Genomic DNA, 20,894 nt, shown 5'->3' with positions numbered 1-20,894 from the left:
TTTATTATCCATATTTTCTTTCTTCTTCTTTCCTTTTTACATGGTGTTAGAAATTTATTTGAGTCATTATTCCTCATTATATGCTTGTGGATTGTTGCATATTGTTTGGCAATTTTATATTATTTTCTTTAAAGGGTTGCTTGCATGTTTGCTCTATACTTTCTATACCTTATTTACCATGCATGCTATGTGTTTGTGAAAAACCCATATGGCATTATGCACTTCTCTATTATACTTCCTACTATTCAAAGCATGTTTTTCACAAATTCCCTTTACTATTTTATTAATTGCATTTAATTGCCAATACAAACGTGATAGTTTGTTACGAAGTGATGCTTGATCTATGCTACTCATGCCCTTGCCGGCATGCCAATAAACATCTTGCATCTACTTCCCTATCGTGCACTTATTCTATTCCATTTCTTGATATTTTCACATGTTGTCATGACCATGTGTTTAATTCATTCATCTTTACCGTGCACTAATTTTCACTCACTCTATCCCCTTCCTTGCTTTATTTCTTTGGATTTAACTTACTTTCTCTTCCCTTTTTCAGAATGGCCACCAAGAAAGGCAAAGAGAAAGCTACCCCTAAACCCACAGCAAGGAAAGGAACGAAGAGAGCATTAGTGGCAAGACCTTCTTCAACTGCAGTCAAACCCTCAACAAAAAGAATTAAAAGGATTATCAAGGTTGATGAAAAGGAGCGAGCCTTCCCAGCCAAAGACACTGCACGATTCCCAAATCGCTACTGTGAGCAGATGTTTCCTATTATGGCAGCTCAGAATTACAACAATGAGCACCTTCTTATCCTTCCAACTCGTATCGCTGAATTTGTTGAGCCACAAATTGCACAAAGACATTGGGGATTCTTACAGAGACAGCCACGATAGGTTAATCTTTCTTGGGTTGTTGAATTCTACTACAACTTCCACCTGTCGACTCTGCAGTCTGTCTATTTATGCCAGAAGCAAGTCCCCATTACAGAAGAGGCCATCTAGTAAGCCTTAAATCTCCCACCTGCTCCAGAAGGATTGGACGCCTTTCAAAAAGCCGCAATCAAGCGCCAAGCATACACCTTTGACTGGGACGCTGTTCTCAGAGTTATCGCTCGACCTGGCAGTAAATGGATCTTCGGATACCATCGTTCCCGTCCTAAGGGAATCTCGGCTTCTGCACTCACCTTAGAGGCTCACGTATGGGCACAGATTATGTCCCATTACGTCTTCCCGAGAACTCATGAGTCCTCCTTCACAGCAGACATGGCCGTTCTACTATGGTGCATCCTCACAGACCAGCCTCTTAATTTACCAAGACATATCCGGAATGCTATGGAACATGTGCAGATTACGGGCAACCTACCTTTCCCCGTATTGGTCTCTGATCTTATCTCAGCAGCCAGAGTATCCTACAAAGCTAGAGACACCAAAGCCATTCTTCCACGGGATGATCAGTATATCCCTAATAGGAGATATCTTAGGCCACAACTTACCACTATCAGCCAGTCCACAGAGGATGCTACAGCTCCTCCCCCATCTACTAGTAAGCTGCTGCATCAAATACTGAAGCGGTTGGAAGCACACGAAAAGAAAGCCAAGCTCTGAGAGCGTCGCAACCAACGCCGTTTCAACTACCTCAAGGAGCTCCTCACAGGCAATCACAGACCTGACGACAATCCAGGCACTCCGGACTCCACTTCTTTCACCAGTACAGGGAGCCATGACGGCTCCGACTGTGGAGACACTACCACCAGCCCACCATTATTCCTGACAGATGGCACCGAGGACGGTGCAAAGCCTTGAGTGTGGGGAGGTTGGTCAGTACCTGACTTCTGGAGGTAATTTCTCTTCCCTTGCACCAATAAATTAGGATATTTTAGTTAGATTTTCTTTCTTTTAAAGAATAGGATAAATTGCATAGTAATAGGTTAGTTGCATGCATGTTCTACTTGATTGAAAAGACAATAAGTTTCTTCTAAAAAGCTATCTTTGGAACAAAATTTCACTAATTTTAATCAAAACTCTTATGTTAAAATTTCTTGAAGTTATTTTTGGAACATGATGTTTGAGCTAAAGAACACACAACCTGTGAAGATTTGAGCCTTTATGCATGGTTATATTATTTAGCCAAAATTATTTTATTCTTGTGTGTTTACTTCTCTATGATTGTAATCTATATTTTGTTTCATCCTATATGTCCAATATTTATTATGTTTATATGCTTGCATGTGATTGAGGCCATTATTTATTTAAACTCACTTATCCAAATTAAGCCTACCCTCTTAATTACCTTTGTTAAATACTAACCTTAAGCGGAAAAACAATTGTATATCCCAAATTGAATCTTTGGTTACTGATGAGCGGATATTTTATACGCTTTTGGGGGGTATTTTCATGAAGATTTTAGCATGTTTCAATTAGTTTTTAATATAATTCTATTAGTTTTTAGGGAAAAATCATATTTCTGGACTTTACAATGAGTTTATGTGTTTTTCTATGGTTTCAGGTATTTTCTGGCTGAAATTGAGGGAGCTGAGCAAAAATCTGAGTTAGGCTGATGCTGTTGGATCCTGACCTCCCTGCACTCGGAATGGATTTTTTGGAGCTGTAGGAGTCCAATTGACGCGTTCTCAATTGGGTTGGAAAGTAAACATTCAGGGCTTTCTAGCAATATATAATAGTCCATACTTTGCGCGAAGATAGACGACGTAAACTGGCGTTCAACGCCAGTTCCATGTTGCAGTCTGGCATCCAGCGCCAGAAACAGGTTACAAGTTGGAGTTCAACGCCCAAAACATGTTACAACTTGGCGTTCAACTCCAGAAACAGCCCAAGCACGTGAGAGGCTTAAGTCTCAGCCCCAGCACACACCAAGTGGGCCCCAGAAGTGGATCTCTGCACCAATTATCTTAGTTTACTCATTCTCTGTAAACCTAGGTTACTAGTTTAGTATTTAAACAACTTTTAGAGACTTATTTGGTACCTCATGACAATTTTAGGTCTGAATTTTATACTCTTTGACGGCATGAGTCTCTAAACTCCATTGTTGGGGGTGAGGAGCTTTGTAGCGTCTCGATGAATTAATGCAATTATTTCTGTTTTCCTTTCAAACATGCGTGTTCCTATCTAAGATGTTCATTCGCGCTTAATTATGGAGAAGGTGATGATCCATGACACTCATCACCTTCCTTAATCCATAAACGTGTGCCTGACAACCACCTCCGTTCTACAGTAGATTGAATGAGTATCTCTTAGATTCGTTAACCAGAATCTTCGTGGTATAAGCTAGATTGATGGCGGCATTCATGAGAATCCAGAAAGTCTAAACCTTGTCTGTGGTATTCCGAGTAGGATTCCGGAATTGAATGACTGTGACGAGCTTCAAACTCATGAAGGCTGTGCGTTAGTGACAGACGAAAAAGAATCATTAGATTCTATTCCAACCTGATTGAGAACCGACAGATGATTAGCCGTGCTGTGACAGAGCATTTGGACCATTCTCACTGAGAGGATAGGAAGTAGCCATTGACAATGGTGATTTCCTACAGACAGCTTGCCATGGAAGGAGCCTTGCATTTATGAAAGTGAGTAAGCATTATGTTGCAGGGATTCAGAGGACAAAGCATCTCCAAAACCCCAACATATTCTCCATTACTGCACAACAAGTAATTATTTCACGCTCTTTTATTTTTTTTCTAATAATTCAAACTGATAATTATAATTGATATCCTGACTAAGAATAATAAAATAAACATAGCTTGCTTCAAACCAATAATCTCCGTAGGATCGACCCTTATTCATGTAAGGTATTACTTGGACGACCCAGTGCACTTGCTGGTTAGTGGTACGAAGTCATAAGAAATCTTGATTTTGATATTGGGATTACAATTTCGTGCACCAGTTAGCTTAAGATAGAATTGTGTATGCTAGTTAAGTATGGGAATTTGTGGGAACAAAAGTTATTAAGGGAATGTTTCATGATAATACAATGGGAATTTGGATACCTACTCATGTGAAACTATAAGAATTAAAAATCTATGTGCATTGATAAGCTATGTTTATTTTTATAAAATAAAAAAAGTCAATAAATAAATAAGGGGACAAAATTACCCCAATGCTGAATTAAAAATTCAAAGATCAATGCACATATGATAAAATTAATACATGAGTATGGAATGTAAAAGGGAATTCTGGGTAGCTAGGTATGAATTCTAAAGTTATATAAAATATATAGGTTGGGTTAAAGCTAGGTTAATTAAAGATTCAATATATAAGCTCACTTAACCAAATATGTATCCCTACCCTTACCTTAGCCCCATTACAACCTTGAAAAGACTTCATGATGTTTGCATTAGTATATTAACTGTTGTTGATTGGTTAGGAGAAGAACAAAAGTTAGAGAGCATGATTAGAGAAGGATAGAGTGATTACCCTATACACTAGAGAGAATAGAGCGTACATACATCATCAGTGAGGGTTCAATACTTGAATTTCCATGTTCCCTGCTTTCATGAGCTATCTTCTTGCACTTTTATCTGTCTTACTGTACAATGGTAGAATTAGTGGAATTTGATTTATAATTGTTTTGAAGAGCTTATTTGCTTTTGATCAAGTGGGCAAGAATCATATAGTTGCATTCATATATATAGGTTGCATTGCATTGCATGAGTTTCTACATGTTCATACTTATTTATCTTATCTCCTACAGTTAAGCATGAGGACATGATAATGTTTAAGTGCGGAGAGGTTGATAAACCACTATTTTATGGTTTATATTGTATTTAATTGTGTGAATTTATCATGATCCTTACCCACTTATTCATTAATTTAGCATGCATTTATATTTCCTTCTTGTAATTATTACATGATTGAAAACTGCTTCCTAGAGACTTTTAATTATGCATTTTAATTCTCCTTTATTCCATTTGATGCTGTAATCTGTGTGTTAAGTGTTTTAGGCTTTATAGGGCATGAATGAGTTGGAGATTGGAAAGGAAGCTTGCAAAAATGGAAGGAACACAAGAAATTGAGGAGATAACCAGCGAGAAGTGACGCGGCCGCATGGCTCACGCGTTTGCACGAAAGAGGAAAAATCGCAGTGACGTGGCCGCATGGCTCACGCGACCGCGCGGATTGGAAAAGCACTAGTGACGCAGAAGCGTTGAATGACGCGAACGCGTGGCAGGAAAAAACGCAAATGACGCGTCCGCATGGATGACGCGATCGCATGACGAGCGCGATCTGCATAATCTGCAGAATTCACTGGGGGCCATATTGGACCTTATTTTGACCCAGTTTTCGGCCCAGAACAGCAGACTAGAGCCAGAGAACATGCAGAAACCAGAACAACAATTCATTCTACACAGAGTTTTAGTTTTAGATCTAGTTTTTACTCCTCCTCTAGGTTTTCTCTCTTAAGACATTGATAGTTTTGAGGATTTTATCTTTCTACCACTTTTGCATTGGGATACTGAGAAGAGTTATTACCTCATCAAGACTTCGTCATTCTAGTTCGTTTTCTTTACTTGGCTTTACTCTTCCATGTCCTTTGCTTTACTTAATTTTACCATTGGAATATTTTTAGGATTATTTAATACAAGGATTATTTTCATTTTTAATTGATTATTTTGATTTTTTTATTTACAATGTCTTTCTTCAATTCCTTTTCATATATTATGAATTTTACATTCACAATGAGCGAGTAGTTCCCTAACTTGATGGGGAGTTGATTGAAAGGAACCTTGAGTTGGAAGGCTTGAAAGAAAGATTATAATTGGGTTATTGTTGGCTTGTCCTCTAGTCACTAACACCAATCCCTTTTAATTAAGTGGGTTGCAACTTGTGAACGGGCATAGCATCCCAACTTGTTTGACTTTCCCTTACCTAGTAAGAGATAACTAAACAGGATAACATTTAATTATCAATTAATCTAGAGAGTAATCCAACAACAGCGGGATTTCCAACTAATCAACTCCCAGTCAAAGCTTTTATTTACATTACTCAAATTCTCCAATTTTATTTCCTGTTTACTCAACTCAAACCTTTTTGAAAACATCTGATTAATAAAATAGCACACTTTTTTGCAACTCGTTGGGAGACGACCTAGGAGTCATACTCCTATTATTTTAATTTTAAATTTCTGTGACACCTTTCTAAATTGATAAGTGGATTTCTGGCGAGTTAAGAACTGTACTTTCAACGTATATATTTTAATAATTTTTAATTCGCCGATTTCCACCACATCAATGCTTCTTCTCCATGTTTACAGAAGAAGATCCATGAGCCTTAAACACAAGGTAGTCCTCATTCAATTGAAGGGCTAACTCTCCTCTGTCCACATCAATCACAGCCTTTGCTGTGGCTAGGAAGGGTCTTTCAAGGATAATGGATTCATCCTCATCCTTCCTAGTGTCTAGGATTATGAAGTCAGCAAGGATGTAGAGGCCTTCAACCTTCACTAAGACATCCTTTACAAGTCCATAAGCCTGTTTCATTGATTTGTCTGCCATCTCTAGTGAAATTCTTGCAGCTTGTACCTCAAAGATTCCTAGTTTCTCCATTACAGAGAGTGGCATGAAGTTTATACCTGACCCCAGGTCACACAGAGCCTTCTCAAAGGTCATGGTGCCTATGGTACAAGGTATTAAGAACCTTCCGGGATCCGATTTCTTTTGAGGTAATGTCTGCTGAACTCAGGTATTCAGTTCATTGATGAGCAATGGAGGTTCATCCACCCAAGTCTTATTACCAAATAACTTGGCATTCTGCTTTATGATTGCTCCTAGATACCAAGCAACTTGCTCTTCAACAATATCTTCATCTTCTTCAGAGGAAGAATACTCATCAGAGCTCATGAATGGCAATAGTAAGTTCAGTAGAATCTCTGTAGTCTCTGTATGAGCCTCAGATTCCTTTGATTCCCTATTAGGGAACTTCTTAGTGGTCAGTGGACGTCCACTGAGGTCTTCCTCACTCGAGATCACTACTTCTTCCTCCTTTGTAGGTTCGGCCATTTTGGTTATATTAATGGCCTTGCACTCTCTCTTTGGATTCTCTTCTGTATTGCTTGGGAGATTACTAGCAGGGGTTTCAGTAACTCTTTTACTCAGTTGATCTACTTGTGCCTCTAAATTTCTCACGGAGGACCGTGTTTCAGTCATAAAACTGAGAGTGGCCTTAGATAGATCAAAGACTATATTTGCTAAGCCAGAGGGGCTCTGCTCAGAATTCTCTGTCTGTTACTGAGAAGATGATGGAAAAGGCTTGCTATTGCCAAACCTATTTCTCCCACCATTATTATTATTGAAGCCTTGTTGAGGCTTCTGTTGATCCTTCCATGAGAAATTTGGATGATTCCTCCATGAAGGATTATAGGTGTTTCCATAGGATTCTCCCATGTAATTCACCTCTTCCATTACAGGATTCTCAGGGTCATAAGCTTCTCCTTAAGAGGAGGCTTCTTTAGTACTACCAGATGCAGCTTGCAATCTAGTCAGATTCTGAGAAATCATATTGACTTGCTGAGTCAATATTTTTTTCTGAGCCAATATAGCATTCAGAATATCAATCTAAAGAACTCCTTTCTTCTAAGTCATCCCATTATTCACAGGATTTCTTTTAGAAGTGTACATGAAGTGGTTATTTGCAACCATCTCAATGAGTTTCTAGGCTTCTGCAGGTGTTTTCAGGTGAAGAGATCCACCAGCAAAATGGTCCAATAACATCTTGGACAATTCAGAGAGACCATCATAGAATATACAGATGATGCTCCATTCTGGAAGCTTGTCAGAAGGACACCTTTTAGTTAATTGCTTGTATCTTTCCCAAGCTTCATAGAGAGATTCACCTTTCTTCTGTTTGAAGGTTTGGACTTCCACTCTAAGCTTGCTCATCTTCTGAGGTGGAAAGAATTTGGTCAAGAAATCATTGACCAACTTGTCCCAAGAGTTTAGGCTTTTCCTAGGTTGTGAGTCCAACCATATCCTAGCTCTGTCTCTTACAGCAAAAGGGAAAAGCATAAGTCTGTAGACCTCGGGATCATCCCCATTGGTCTTAACAGTATCACAGATCTACAAAAATTCAGCTAAGAACTGATGAGGATCTTCCGATGGAAGTCCATGAAACTTGCAATTCTGCCACATTAGAGAAACTAATTGAGGCTTAAGCTCAAAGTTGTTTGCTCCAATGGCAGGAATTGAGATGCTTCTTCCATAGAAGTTGGAAGTTGGTGCAGTATAGTCACCAAGCATCTTCCTTGCATCTCTGGCATTGTTGTTGGGTTCGGCTGCCATGTCTACTTCTTTTTCAAAATTTTCTGTAAGGTCCTCTCTTGAGTGTTGTGCTTTAGCTTCTCTTAGCTTCCTCTTTAGAGTCCTTTCAGGTTTAGGATCAGCTTCAACAAGAATGTTTTTATCCCTGTTTCTGCTTATATGAAAAGAAGAGAACAAAGGGAGTGGTGGAATCCTCTATGTCACAATATAGAGATTTCTTGAGGTGTCAGAGGAAAAGAAGAATAGAGGAATGAGGTAGAGAGAGAATAAGAAGAATTTGAACACAGAGGGAGAGAGAGGGTTTGAATTAGAAGAGGAGTGTTAGCAAATAAATAGAAAGAGATGAGAGAGAGAGAGTATTCAAAAATTAAAACTAAAACAATTAGTTAATTAAAAAGATTTTTGAAAAAGTGGTTAGTGATTTTCGAAAATTGGAAGTGGAAGAGTGGTTAGGTGGTTTTGAAAAAGATAAGAAATGGTAATTAGTTGAAAAAGATTTGAAAAAGATTTTGAAAAGATAAGAAATTAGAAAAAGATTTTGAAATTAAAATTTTAAAAAAGATATGACTGAAATTTATTTTGAAAAAGAATTGAAAAAGATGTTAAAAAGATTTTATTTTCAAAATTAAAGTTGATGACTTGACTAACAAGAAACTAAAAGATATGATTCTAGAATTCAAAGATTGAACCTTCAAACTTGAAATTTTTGAATCAAAACATTAATTGTTAACAAGGATTTTCGAAAATATGAGATAAGGTTAAGAAAAAGATTTTTGAAAAATTAGTTTGAAAATTTTCAAAAACATAAAAAAATTGAAAGATGAATGTTTAAAATATGTTTGATGCAAAATATGTATAAAATATGTTTAAAATTGAAAGATTTTTTGAACGCCCAGAATGCTGTCATTTCTGGTGTTAAACGCCCAAAATGCTACCCATTCTGGCGTTTAACGCCCAAAATGATACCTTTACTGGCGTTAAATGCCCAGAATGATAGCCATGCTGGCGTTTAACACCCAAAATACCTTTCTACTGGCATTTTAACGCCAGTGAGCTCTTTTTCTCTGTGATTCCTCTGCTTTATGTTCTGATCCTTCATTTCTCTATATTAATTACTAAAAAGATATGTAAAATTTTTATTTATTTATTTATTTAATTTGAAATTTTGACTTGACTAACAAGAAACAACTAAATTTTAAAAATGTTTGACCAAGTCAACTCAAAATTTCGAAAATTATGAGAAGAAAAAGGAAAAGATATTTTTTGACTTTTGAATTTTGAATGAGGAGAGAGAAAAATAACAAAATGAAACAAAACATAAAATTTTAAGATAAAAACAAATAATGCATGCAAGAACACTTTGAATGTCAAGATGAACACCAAAAACACTTTGAAGATCATGATGAACATCAAGAACATATTTTTGAAAAATTTTTAAGAAAAGAAAGACGTGCAAGACACCAAACTTAAGATTTGACACTAGACTCAAACAAGAAACACAAATTTTTTTTGGTTTTTTATGATTTTATTAATTTTTTTTGTATTTTTCGAAAACTTTTTAAAAAGAAAACAAAGGTTGAAACAAGAAAGAAGCTTACCTAATCTAAGCAACAAGATGAACCGTCAGTTGTCCAAACTCGAACAATCCCCGGAAACGACGCCAAAAACTTGATGCAAGAAATTGCAATTACACTTTTGCAACTCCGCACAACTAACCAGCAAGTGCACTGGGTCGTCCAAGTAATAAAACCTTATGCGAGAAAGGGTCGATCCCACAGATATTGTCGGCTTGAAGCAAGCTATGGTCATCCTATTAATCTTAGTTAGGCGGATTCAAATGGTTATGAGGCTTTGATAATTAAAAGATAAATAAAACATAAAATAAAATAAAGATACTTATATAATTCATTGGTGATAATTTTAGATAAGTGTTTGGAGATGCTTTGTTGCTTCTGGACCTCTGCATTCCTATTGTCTTCATCCAATCATGCGTGCTCCCTTCCATGGCAAGCTGTATGTTGGTGGATCACCGTTGTCAATAGCTACCATCATCCTCTCAGTGAAAATGGTCCAAGTACGGTTTCCGCACGGCTAATCATCTGTCGGTTCGCACTTGTGTCGGAATAGGATCTCTCTATCCTTTTGCACACTGTCACTGCGCCTAACATTCACGAGTTTGAAGCTCGTCACAATTATCCCTTCCCAGATCCTACTCGGAATACCACAGACAAGGTTTAGACTTTTTGGACCTCAGGAATGCTGCCAATTGGTTCTAGCCTATACCACGAAGGTTCTAATGTCACGGATTCAAATGCTCTGTCGTCAGGAGAGGCGAGTCAAATACGTGGATCAGTGACCCAAGAGACTATACTCCGGCTGTCGTCCAATGACTACATTGAATATCATGTAGACCACTTGTGGTTGTCAAGCACGCGGATCTTGGCTAAGCGAGTAACGAAGATAGTGGGTGATTGTCACGGGTCACCCCTTCATTCTGACTTAACTGAATTAAATACGAGAGTATATCTTGGAGAAGAAGTAGGCGTGAATTGAAAGAAAAATAATAGTACTTGCATTAATGAAGAACAGCAGAGCTCCACACCTTAATCTATGTGATGTAAAAACTCCACCGTTGGGAAATACATAAGAAAAAGGTCTAGGCATGGCCAAATGGCCAGCCTCCCTCAAAGTGATCAAAAAATCAAAAGATGATCCCCCTGATAAAATACAATAGTTAAAAGTGCTATTTATACTAAACTAGTTACTAGGGATTACAGAAAATAAGTAACTAAGTGCAGATAGTGCAGAAATTCACTTCCGGGGCCCACTTGTTGTGTGCTTGGGTTGATCTTTGAAGCTTTCACGTGCATAGGCTATTTTTGGAGTTAAACGCCAGCTTGGATGCCAGTTTGGGCATTTAACTCCAGTTCTGGTGCCAGTTTTGGCATTTTACGCCAGAAAAGGGTCTTTGGTGGGCGTTTTAAAGCCAGTTTGGGCCATCAAATTTCGGGCAAAGTATGGACTATTAGACATTTTTGGAAAGCCCAAGATGTCTACTTGCCAATGAAATTGAGGGTGCACTTATTGGGCTTTTGTAACTCCAGAAAATCCACTTCGAGTGCAGGAGGGTCAAAATCCAATAGCATCTGTAGTCCTTTCTCAGCCTCTGAATCAGATTTTTTCTCAGGTCCCTCAATTTCAGCCAGAAAATACCTGAAATTACAAAAAAATACACAAACACATAGTAAAGTCCAGAAATGTGAATTTTGCATAAAAACTAACAAAAATATATTAAAAAGTAACTAAAACATACTAAAAACTATGTAAAAATAATGCCAAAAAGCATATAAATTATCCGCTCATCAAGCTAACACAAGCGTTATCTTCAGAAAGGGTCACTCCTAACTTGCTTCAACTAAGGACAAAGGGCCCACATCCAAGTAGTTGAAGACTCATTTGAAGATCACAAAAGATCTATTCAGTTTGAAGATCTATTCACTACCAGAATGGGGTTTAGATTTACTTGAATCTCTATGTGAGCCTTAGAGGAATGATCATAGAATTCAATTGAACTTAACCTCTTCTCATGAACAATTAGATCAAGGAATTGGCAATTGATTGTATTAAGAGAAATTGGGTTACCAAGGAATTGGAACTCAATTAATTACAATCCGCCATAGATCTACTTCATATGATTGAGAATGAAGCTGAGACCCATTGATTCATGAAGGATTATAATATCTCCAATCCCTAATGAATCTCACCCATTGTTATTCTTCATTTCAATTGCTTTAAGTTTCTTGTTACCTTTGATTCCCAGCATCCAAAGCCCATTTACATTTCATGCAATTTATCTTTCACTACCATTTACATTCTTGCTTTTACTTTCTTGTCATTTAAGTTTTTGCCATTTACATTTCACAATTTACTTTCAGCACTTTATTCTTCAGCAATTTACTTCCTGCACATTTACTTTCATTGTAAATCACCATTTTGTGCACTCAATTACACAAAATCATCAAATATTTTCTTGACTAGATAAGTCACCTAACTAAAGTTGTTTAATCCATCAATCTCTGTAGGATCAACCTCACTCAACAGTGAGTTATTACTTGGCGATTCGGTACACTTGCCGAAGGAATTTGTGTTGTGCAAATTTCTAGTCATCAAGTTTTTGGCGCCGTTGCCGGAGATTGATTTAGATTTATAATGATTAAGTGGGTGATAGTCTAGATTAAGCATTTTTCTTTGTTTTTTGTTTAAGCTCACTAACTGTTTGACACTTTGTGTCAGCTAACTCTAACACACACTCTAGCAATAGAGTGTTCACTTTTCATTTGGTTTGTTTCTGTGTTGTGTATGCTAGAAGGGAGAAAGGTAACACCAACTTCCTTTAATTCTAAGCCAGAGAAAACTCTTCTAAGACTGAGAAGAGAAGCCAGAGGGAAAAGAGTTGTTGGTGAAGAGGACTCAAAAGAGGACTTGGATCAAATCATGGAGGAAGAGATGCATGAAGAAGGGGTGGCTAACAACAACGCCCAACTTGCCAGGAGGGTGCTAGCCTCCTATACTATTCCTGATCCTAGGAACTATGGGAGTAGTATACTCACTCCAAATGTCCATGCCAACAATGTTGAACTTAAACCTCAACTCATTACTTTAGTTATGAATAACTGTCAGTATGAAGGAGGTGCTTTGGAGGACCCAAATCAACACCTATCTGTTTTTCCTAAGGATATGTGATACAGTCAAAACCAATGGGGTACACCCAGACATCTATAAGCTACTACGATTTCCCTTCTGTCTAAGGGACAAAGCAACTCAATGGTTAGAGACCTTCCCAAAGGAGAGTATCACAAATTGGGATGACTTGGTTAACAAATTCTTGGCCAAGTTCTACCCCCCTCAAAGAATTATCAAACTCAAGACTGAGGTGCAAGCTTTCAGACAATTGAAGAGAGAATCATTGTAGAGGCTTAGGAGAGGTATAAAGCACTGATAAGGAGATGTCCTTCAGATATGTTCAGTGAATGGGTGAAGCTCCAAAACTTCAATGAAGGCATCTTTGTGAAAGCAAGAAAGGCACTGGATTATTCTTCAGGAGGGTCACTTCAAATGACGAAAACTCCAGAGGAGGCACATGATCTCATAGACATAGTGGCTAACAATCAGTACTTCTACTCCTCAGAGAGACAAGCAACTCCAATGAGAGGTGTATATGGGCTTGAGGGTGTGGATGCTATCCTAGCCTAGAACAAGCTAATGCACCAACAAATCCAGCAGCAGATGGAGATGATGGCACAGAGGATGGATGGACTTCAACTGGCGGAAGTGAGCACAAAAAGCCAAGCTTCAAATGCATGTGGTCAAAATGAAGGAAGCTTTGTGGCATACAATAATGAGCAGCAGCCTGAGCAACTCCAATATATGCACAACACAAGCTCTTTCCACAATGATTTCCATGGGGACACATACAATTCCTCATGGAGGAACCATCCCAAATTGAGGTGGAGAGACAATCAGAACCAATGGCAGGAAAACTCCAATCCCAATAACTTTCGCAACTCAAACAACCAAAACCATCACCCCACTAACAATAATCACTACAGAAAACCACAAAATAACTTTTCCACATTCTACCCAAAAAATAACTCTTCAAATAACCCAACCAACTTCCATCAACAACCAACATCTCATACACAACCCCAGCCACATCAAGAGTCTCAAAGAATCTCTAATCTAGAGATGATGATAGAAAAGCTCATGAAGAACCAAGAGATGGCAAGTAAAACCTATGAAGTATCAATGAGAAACCTTGAAAGACAATAGGATAACTATCCAAGCAACCTGCTGAGAGGCCAATTACTGCCTTCCCAAGTGACACCATCCCAAATCCAAAGGAGGAGTGCAAGGCCATATAACTTAGGAGTGGTAAAACATTGGGAAAGGACAACAAGGATGCCAGCAAGGAAGAGACAAAGATTGAGGAAAATGATAAGGTGGATCACAAGAAGGACAATGAACCACAAGCGCCAAGAAAAGGCAAGAAAGTCTCAGAGTCACAAACACAAGATAAGAAAGAGGAAGTGAAGTGGTTCACAAAATTGTGATCTCAATGGCGCCAACAACATAGTACGGACAATTATAACATCACTCGTTTTCACAACTTCGCACAACTAACTAGCAAGTGCACCGGGTCGTCCAAGTAATAAACCTTACGTGAGTAAGGGTCGATCCCACGGAGATTGTCGGCTTGAAGCAAGCTATGGTCACCTTGTAAATCTCAGTCAGGCGGATTCAAATGGTTATAGAGTTTTAATAAATTAAAAGATAAATAAACATAAAATAAAGATAGAGATACTTATGTAATTCATTGGTGGGAATTTCAGACAAGCGTATGGAGATGCATTGTTCCTTCTGAATCTCTGCTTTCCTACTGCCTTCATCCAATCCTTCATACTCCTTTCTATGGCAAGCTGTATGTTGGATGTCACTGTTGTCAATGGCTACTTCCCGTCCTCTCAGTGAAAATGGTCCTCTACGGTTTTCCGCATGGCTAATCAGCTGTTGGTTCTCGATCATGTAGGAATAGGATTTACTATCCTTTTGCATCTGTCACTACGCCCTACAGTCGTGAGTTTGAAGCTTGTCACAGTCATCCCATCCCAGATCCTACTCGGAATACCACAGACATGGTTTAGACTTTTCGGATCTCAAGAATGCTGCCAATGGATTCTAGCTTATACCACGAAGACTCTGATCTCAAGGAATTGAAGGCTCTATTTTTAGGAGAGGCAATCAAACGCATGGACCAGGAATCCAAGAGATACACACTATAGCTTTCGCAAGTAGAACGGAAGTGTTTGTCAGGCACGCGTTCATAAGTGAGAATGGTAATGAGTGTCACGGATCATCACATTCATCAGGTTGAAGTGCGAATGAATATCTTAAAATGACAATAAGCATGAATTGAATATAAAACAGTAGTAATTGCATTAATACTCAAGGAGCAGCAGAGCTCCACAACTTTAATCTATGGTGTGTAGAAACTCCACCTTTGAAAATACATAAGTGATAAAGGTCTAGGCATGGCCGTGAGGCCAGCCTCCAATATCTAAGATCGCATAAACTGATCAAAGATAGATACCAAGATGAAAATACATTAGCAAAAAGTCCTATTTATACTACACTAGTCACTAGGGGTACAGAAATGAGTAAATGATGCAGAAATCCACTTCCGGGGCCCACTTGGTGTGTGCTTGGGCTGAGCATTGAAGCTTTCACGTGTAGAGGTCTTCCTTGGAGTTAAACACCAGTTTGTAACTTGTTTCTGGCATTTAACTCTTCTTTGCAACTTGTTTCTGGCGTTTACGCCAGAATAGGGTAGAAAGATGGCGTTAAACGCCTGTTTGCGTCATCTAAACTCAAGCAAGGTATGGAGTATTATATATTGATGGAAAGCCCTGGATGTCTACTTTCCAATGAAATTGAGAGCGTGCCATTTGGATTCCTATAGCTCCAAAAATTTCTTTCGAGTGCAGGGAGGTCAGAATCCAACAGCATCTGCAGTCCTTTGTCAGCCTCTGAATCAGATTTTTGCTCAGGTCCCTCAATTTCAGCCAGAAAATACCTGAAATCATAGGAAAACACACAATCTCATAGTAAACTCTAGAAATGTGAATTTTGCTTAAAAACTAATAAAAAATATACTAAAAAGTAGCTAGATCCTACTAAAAACTATATAAAAATAATGCCAAAAAGCGTATAAATTATCCGCCCATCATGACTTTAACCACTCAATCTCAAGCTTTTCACTTGGACATTCATGCCACAAGCACATGGTTAGGGACATCTTGATTTAGCCTCTTAGGCATGGATTTTATATCCTTAGGCCCTGCTATCCATTAATGCTCAAAGTCTTGGATCCTTTTTACCCTTGCCTTTTGCTTTAAAGGTCTATTGGCTTTTTCTTCTTGCTTTTTCTTTTTCTCTTTTTTTTGCCATTTTTTCACTATTTTTTTCTTTTTCACTGCTTTTTCTTGCTTCAAGAATCAATTTCATGATTTTTTAGATTATCAATAACATTTCTCTTTGTTCATCATTCTTTCAAGAGCCAACAAATTTAACATTCATAAACTTCACGATAAAAATTATGCACTGTTCAAGAATTCATTCAGAAAACAAAAAATATTGCCACCACATCAAAATAATTAAACTAATTTCAAGATAAAATTTGAAATCCAAGTGCTTCTTGTTCTTTTGTAATTAAGCACATTTTTCATTTAAAAGAGGTGAAGGATTCATGGAGTTATTCATAGCTTTAAGACATAGACACCATACACTAATGATCATGTAATGAAGACACAAACATAGGCAAACATGAAGCTCAAAACCGAAAACAGAAAAATAAATAGACAAGGAGATTAAAGAATGAGTCCACCTTAGTGAGGGTGGTGTCTTCCTCTTGAAGAACCAATGGAATGCTTAAGCTCCTCTATGTCTCTTCCATGCCTTTGTTGCTCCTCCCTCATAGGTCTTTGATCTTCTCTAATCTCATGGAGAATGATGGAGTGCTCTTGGTGCTCCACCCTTAGTTGGTCCATGTTGTAACTCAAGTCTTCCAAGGAGGTGTTGAGTTGTTCCCAATAGTTGTGTGGAGGAAATTGCATCCCTTGAGGCATCTCAGGGATTTCTTGATGAGGATCTTCCTTATGCTCTTGTTGAGATCTATGAATGGGCTCTCTTGTTTGCTCCATCCTTTTCTTAGTAATGGGCTTGTCCTCTTCAATGAGGATGTCTCCTTCTATGTCAATCCTAGCTAAATTGCATAGATGACAAATGAGATGAGGAAAGGCTAACCTTGCCAAGGTGGATGACTTGTCATCCACCTTGTAGAGTTCTAGAGATATGATCTCATGAACTTTCACTTCCTCCCCAATCATGATACTATGGATCATGATGGCCCGATCCACAGTCACTTCAGATCGGTTGCTAGTAGGAATGATGGAGCGTTGGATGAACTCCAACCATCCTCTAGCCACAAGCTTAAAGTCTGGTCTTCTCAATTGAACCGGATTGCCTCTTGAGTCTCTTTTCCATGGAGCTCCTTCCACACATATGTCCATAAGGACTTGGTCCAACCTTTGATCAAAGTTGACCCTTCTAGTGTAGGGGCATGCGTTTTCTTGCATAATTGGCAAGTGGAATGCCAACCTTACATTTTCCAGACTGAAATCTAAGTATTTTCCCTGAACCATTGTAAGCCAATTCTTTGGATTCAGGTTCATACTTTGATCATGGTTCCTAGTGATCCATGCATTGGCATAGAACTCTTGAACCATTAAGATTCTGACTTGTTGAATGGCGTTGGTAAGAACTTCCCACCCTCTTCTTCGGATCTCATGTCGGATCTCCAGATACTCATTTTTCTTGAGCATGAAAGAGACCTCAGGGATCACCTTCTTCCTGGCCACAACTTCATAGAAGTGGTCTTGATGGACCTTTGAGATGAATCTCTTTATCTCCAATGACTCGGAGGTGGAAGCTTTTGTCTTTCCTTTCCTCTTTCTTGAGGTTTCTCCAGCCTTAGGTGTCATAAATGGTTATGAAAAAACAAAAAAGTATTGCTTTTACCACACCAAAATTAAAAGGTTTGCTCGTCCTCGAGCAAAAGATGAAAGAAAGAAAGGGAAGAAGAAGAAAAATGTAGGAGATAGAGGGAGAAGTGAATTCGTCCAAGAGGGGGCAAAGGTGTTTGTGTTGTGTGAATATAAAGGAGTATGGAGGGGTTTATATAGGGGTGAGGGGAGGGTTGGGTTTCGGCCATTAGGGTTGGGTTTGGGAGGGAAAAGTGTTTGAATTTGAAAGTGGGGTAGGTGGGGTTTTTGGGGAAGAGATATGGAGGTGATTGGTGAAGAGGTGATGGGGAAGAGTGAATGAGTTGATTGGTGAGGGGTATTTGGGGAAGAGTGCTGTGGGAGGGTAGGTGGGGATCCTATGGGGTCCACAGATCCGGAGGTGTCAAGGATGTATCATCCTTGCTCCTATTAGGCATGCAAAATGCCCTGACTGTGCAATCCTGGCGTTAAACGCCAGCTTTTATTCCTTTCCTGGCATTAAACGCCAGGATGCAACCTGTTTTTGGCATTTAACGCCAGATTGTAGCCTGTTTCTGGCGTTTAACGCCAGTCTAGTGCTTGTTTCTGGCGTTTAACACCCAGAATGGTGCCAGATTAGGCGTTAAACGCCCATTCTGCTACCCTTACTAGCATTTAAACGCCAATAAGTGTCTCCTCCAGGTGTGCTATTTTTAATGCTATTTTTTATTTTTCTTTAATTTTTGCAATTATTTTTGTGACTCCACATGATCATCAACCTAAAAAAAAGAAAATAACATAGAAAAATAAAATTGGGTTGCCTCCCAATAAGTGCTTCTTTAATGTCAATAGCTTGACAGTGAGCTCTCATGGAGCCTCACAGATGTTCAGAGCATTGTTGGAACCTCCCAACACCAAACTTAGAGTTTGAATGTAGGGGTTCAACACCAAACTTAGAGTTTGGTTGTGGCCTCCCAACACCAAACTTAGAGTTTAACTGTGGGGGCTTTGTTTGACTCTGTATTGAGAGAAGATTTTCATGCTTCCTCTCCATGTTTGTAGAGGGAGATCCTTGAGTTTTAAATACAAGGTAGTCCTCATTCAATTGAAGGATCAACTCTCCTCTGTCCACATCAATCACAGCTTTTGCTGTGGCTAGGAAAGGTCTACCAAGGATGATGGATTCATCCTCATCTTTCCCAATGTCTAGGATTATGAAATCAGCAGGGATGTAAAGGCCTTTGACCTTTACTAGCACGTCCTCTACTAATCCATGAGCCTTTTTCATAGATTTATCTGCCATCTCTAGTGAGATTCTTGCAGCTTGAACCTTAAAGATTCCCAGTTTCTCCATGACAGAGAGTAGTATTAAGTTTATGCCTGACCCCAGGTCACACAGAGCCTTCTCAAAGGTCATGGTGCCTATGGTACAGGGAATTAAGAATTTACCAGGATCTTGTTTCTTTTGAGGTAATGTCTGCCTAACCAAGTCATTCAGTTCATTGGTGAGCAAGGGGGGTTCATCCACCCAAGTCTCATTACCAAATAACTTGGCACTTGATGTGTGGAAAACGATCCAACACAAAACTCACCGGCAAGTGTACCGGGTCGCATCAAGTAATAATAACTCACATGAGTGAGGTCGATCCCACAGGGATTGAAGGATTGAGCAATTTTAGTTTAGTGGTTGATTTAGTCAAACGAATCAAGTTTTGGTTGAGTGGGTTGTATTTAACAGAAGCTAAATTGCTTGGAATGTAAAGGGAGAAGGGGAAATTGCAGTAAATTAAAGAGCAGGAAAGTAAACTTGCTGAATTGTAAAGAACAAGAATGTAAATGACTGAAACTTAAAGTGCAAGAAATGTAAATTGCAGTAACTTAAAGTGCAAGAAATGCAAATTACTTGAATATAAAAGGGGAATTAAGGATTGGGAATTCAGAATTCCAGCAAGAGGAAGTAAATTGCAACAATTAATAAAGTAGAAGATGAATTAGAAGCAATTAGAACTCAAACAGTAAAGAAATTAAGTGCAGCAAGGGTTCACAGAAGAACCAAAAGGAAATTGGGATCTCAGGACTTCAGAGACTAGGTAGCAAAGCCTAGATCTCAATTGCCTTCCCAGATCCAAGTTCTCAAAGCAACTGACAAGAAATTGAAGAAGAAGCAGTAAAGGGAATGTAAATTGAACTCAATTATGCAGAAAAATGTTTAAAGAGATTTTGAATGGAGATTGAGACAGAATTTCCTCAATTCTTCACACCCAAAACTCAAAACAAGGAAGAGAAAGAAGAGAGATCAATTTTCCTCCCCAATTCTCTGAAATCTCAGTTCAGTCTCTCAAGAAAAGTTGCAAAAATTCAAAGCTCAAAGAAAGTGCAAAATTAAAAAGTCAAGCCAAAAGTTTTTAATTACATCAAACTAGCTCCTATTTATACACTTTCTATTCTTGGATCTTGGGATTTGGATGGGCTTTTGATTTGGTGAAGAAATGAATTAAATTGGATTTTTAATTCAATTTTTGGCCCATGAAAGATTGCTTCCAGGAGGCTGCCCTGTCCTTGTGGAGGGCAGGGCAGAAAATTGACGCGTGGTGCGTGCGTGGTGCGGGCGTGGTGCAGTCTTGGTGCGCCGGATGCTGCCCTGCCCTCGCGGAGGGCAGGGCAGAAAATTCTGGTGCGCCAGTTTGGTGCCTTGGTGCGCTGCCGGTGCTGCCGATTGATGCTTTGGTGCGCCAGAATGGTGCGCTGGCCGTGCCACAACAAAATGCTGCCCTGCCCTCGCAGAAGGCAGGGCAGTGTTTCCAAACTGAAGTCCCGCGTTCGAGACATGGCAGAAACACACGCTACTCAATTTTCTTGGCTTTCTTGGCACCATAATGAAGCCTAGTTCCTTGCTTCCTCATTGTCCCGTGTTCAACTCTTGTGGCAAGCATTGGTAGGCATTTTCCTTTGATTTATTTTCCATGAAGGCCCGATACTGCCCTTGAGGAGGGCAGGGCAACATTTTGTTCTTCTTGATTCCAAGGCAC

The 20,894-nt window shown here is 38.9% G+C and overlaps 1 non-coding gene across 1 annotated transcript; it reads left to right on the top strand.

The window, feature by feature from the left end:
* The first annotated feature begins 7,777 nt into the window (after positions 1-7,777).
* On the top strand, positions 7,778-7,885 carry LOC127741995 (small nucleolar RNA R71). The gene has a single exon (XR_008003182.1). It is a non-coding gene; the product is annotated as a small nucleolar RNA R71 (small nucleolar RNA).
* Positions 7,886-20,894: the final 13,009 nt, after the last annotated feature.

The sequence above is a fragment of the Arachis duranensis genome, chromosome 9 (genome assembly GCF_000817695.3).
Source record: "Arachis duranensis cultivar V14167 chromosome 9, aradu.V14167.gnm2.J7QH, whole genome shotgun sequence".
Lineage (NCBI taxonomy): Eukaryota > Viridiplantae > Streptophyta > Magnoliopsida > Fabales > Fabaceae > Arachis > Arachis duranensis.
This window is presented reverse-complemented; position numbering and strand designations above follow the sequence as displayed.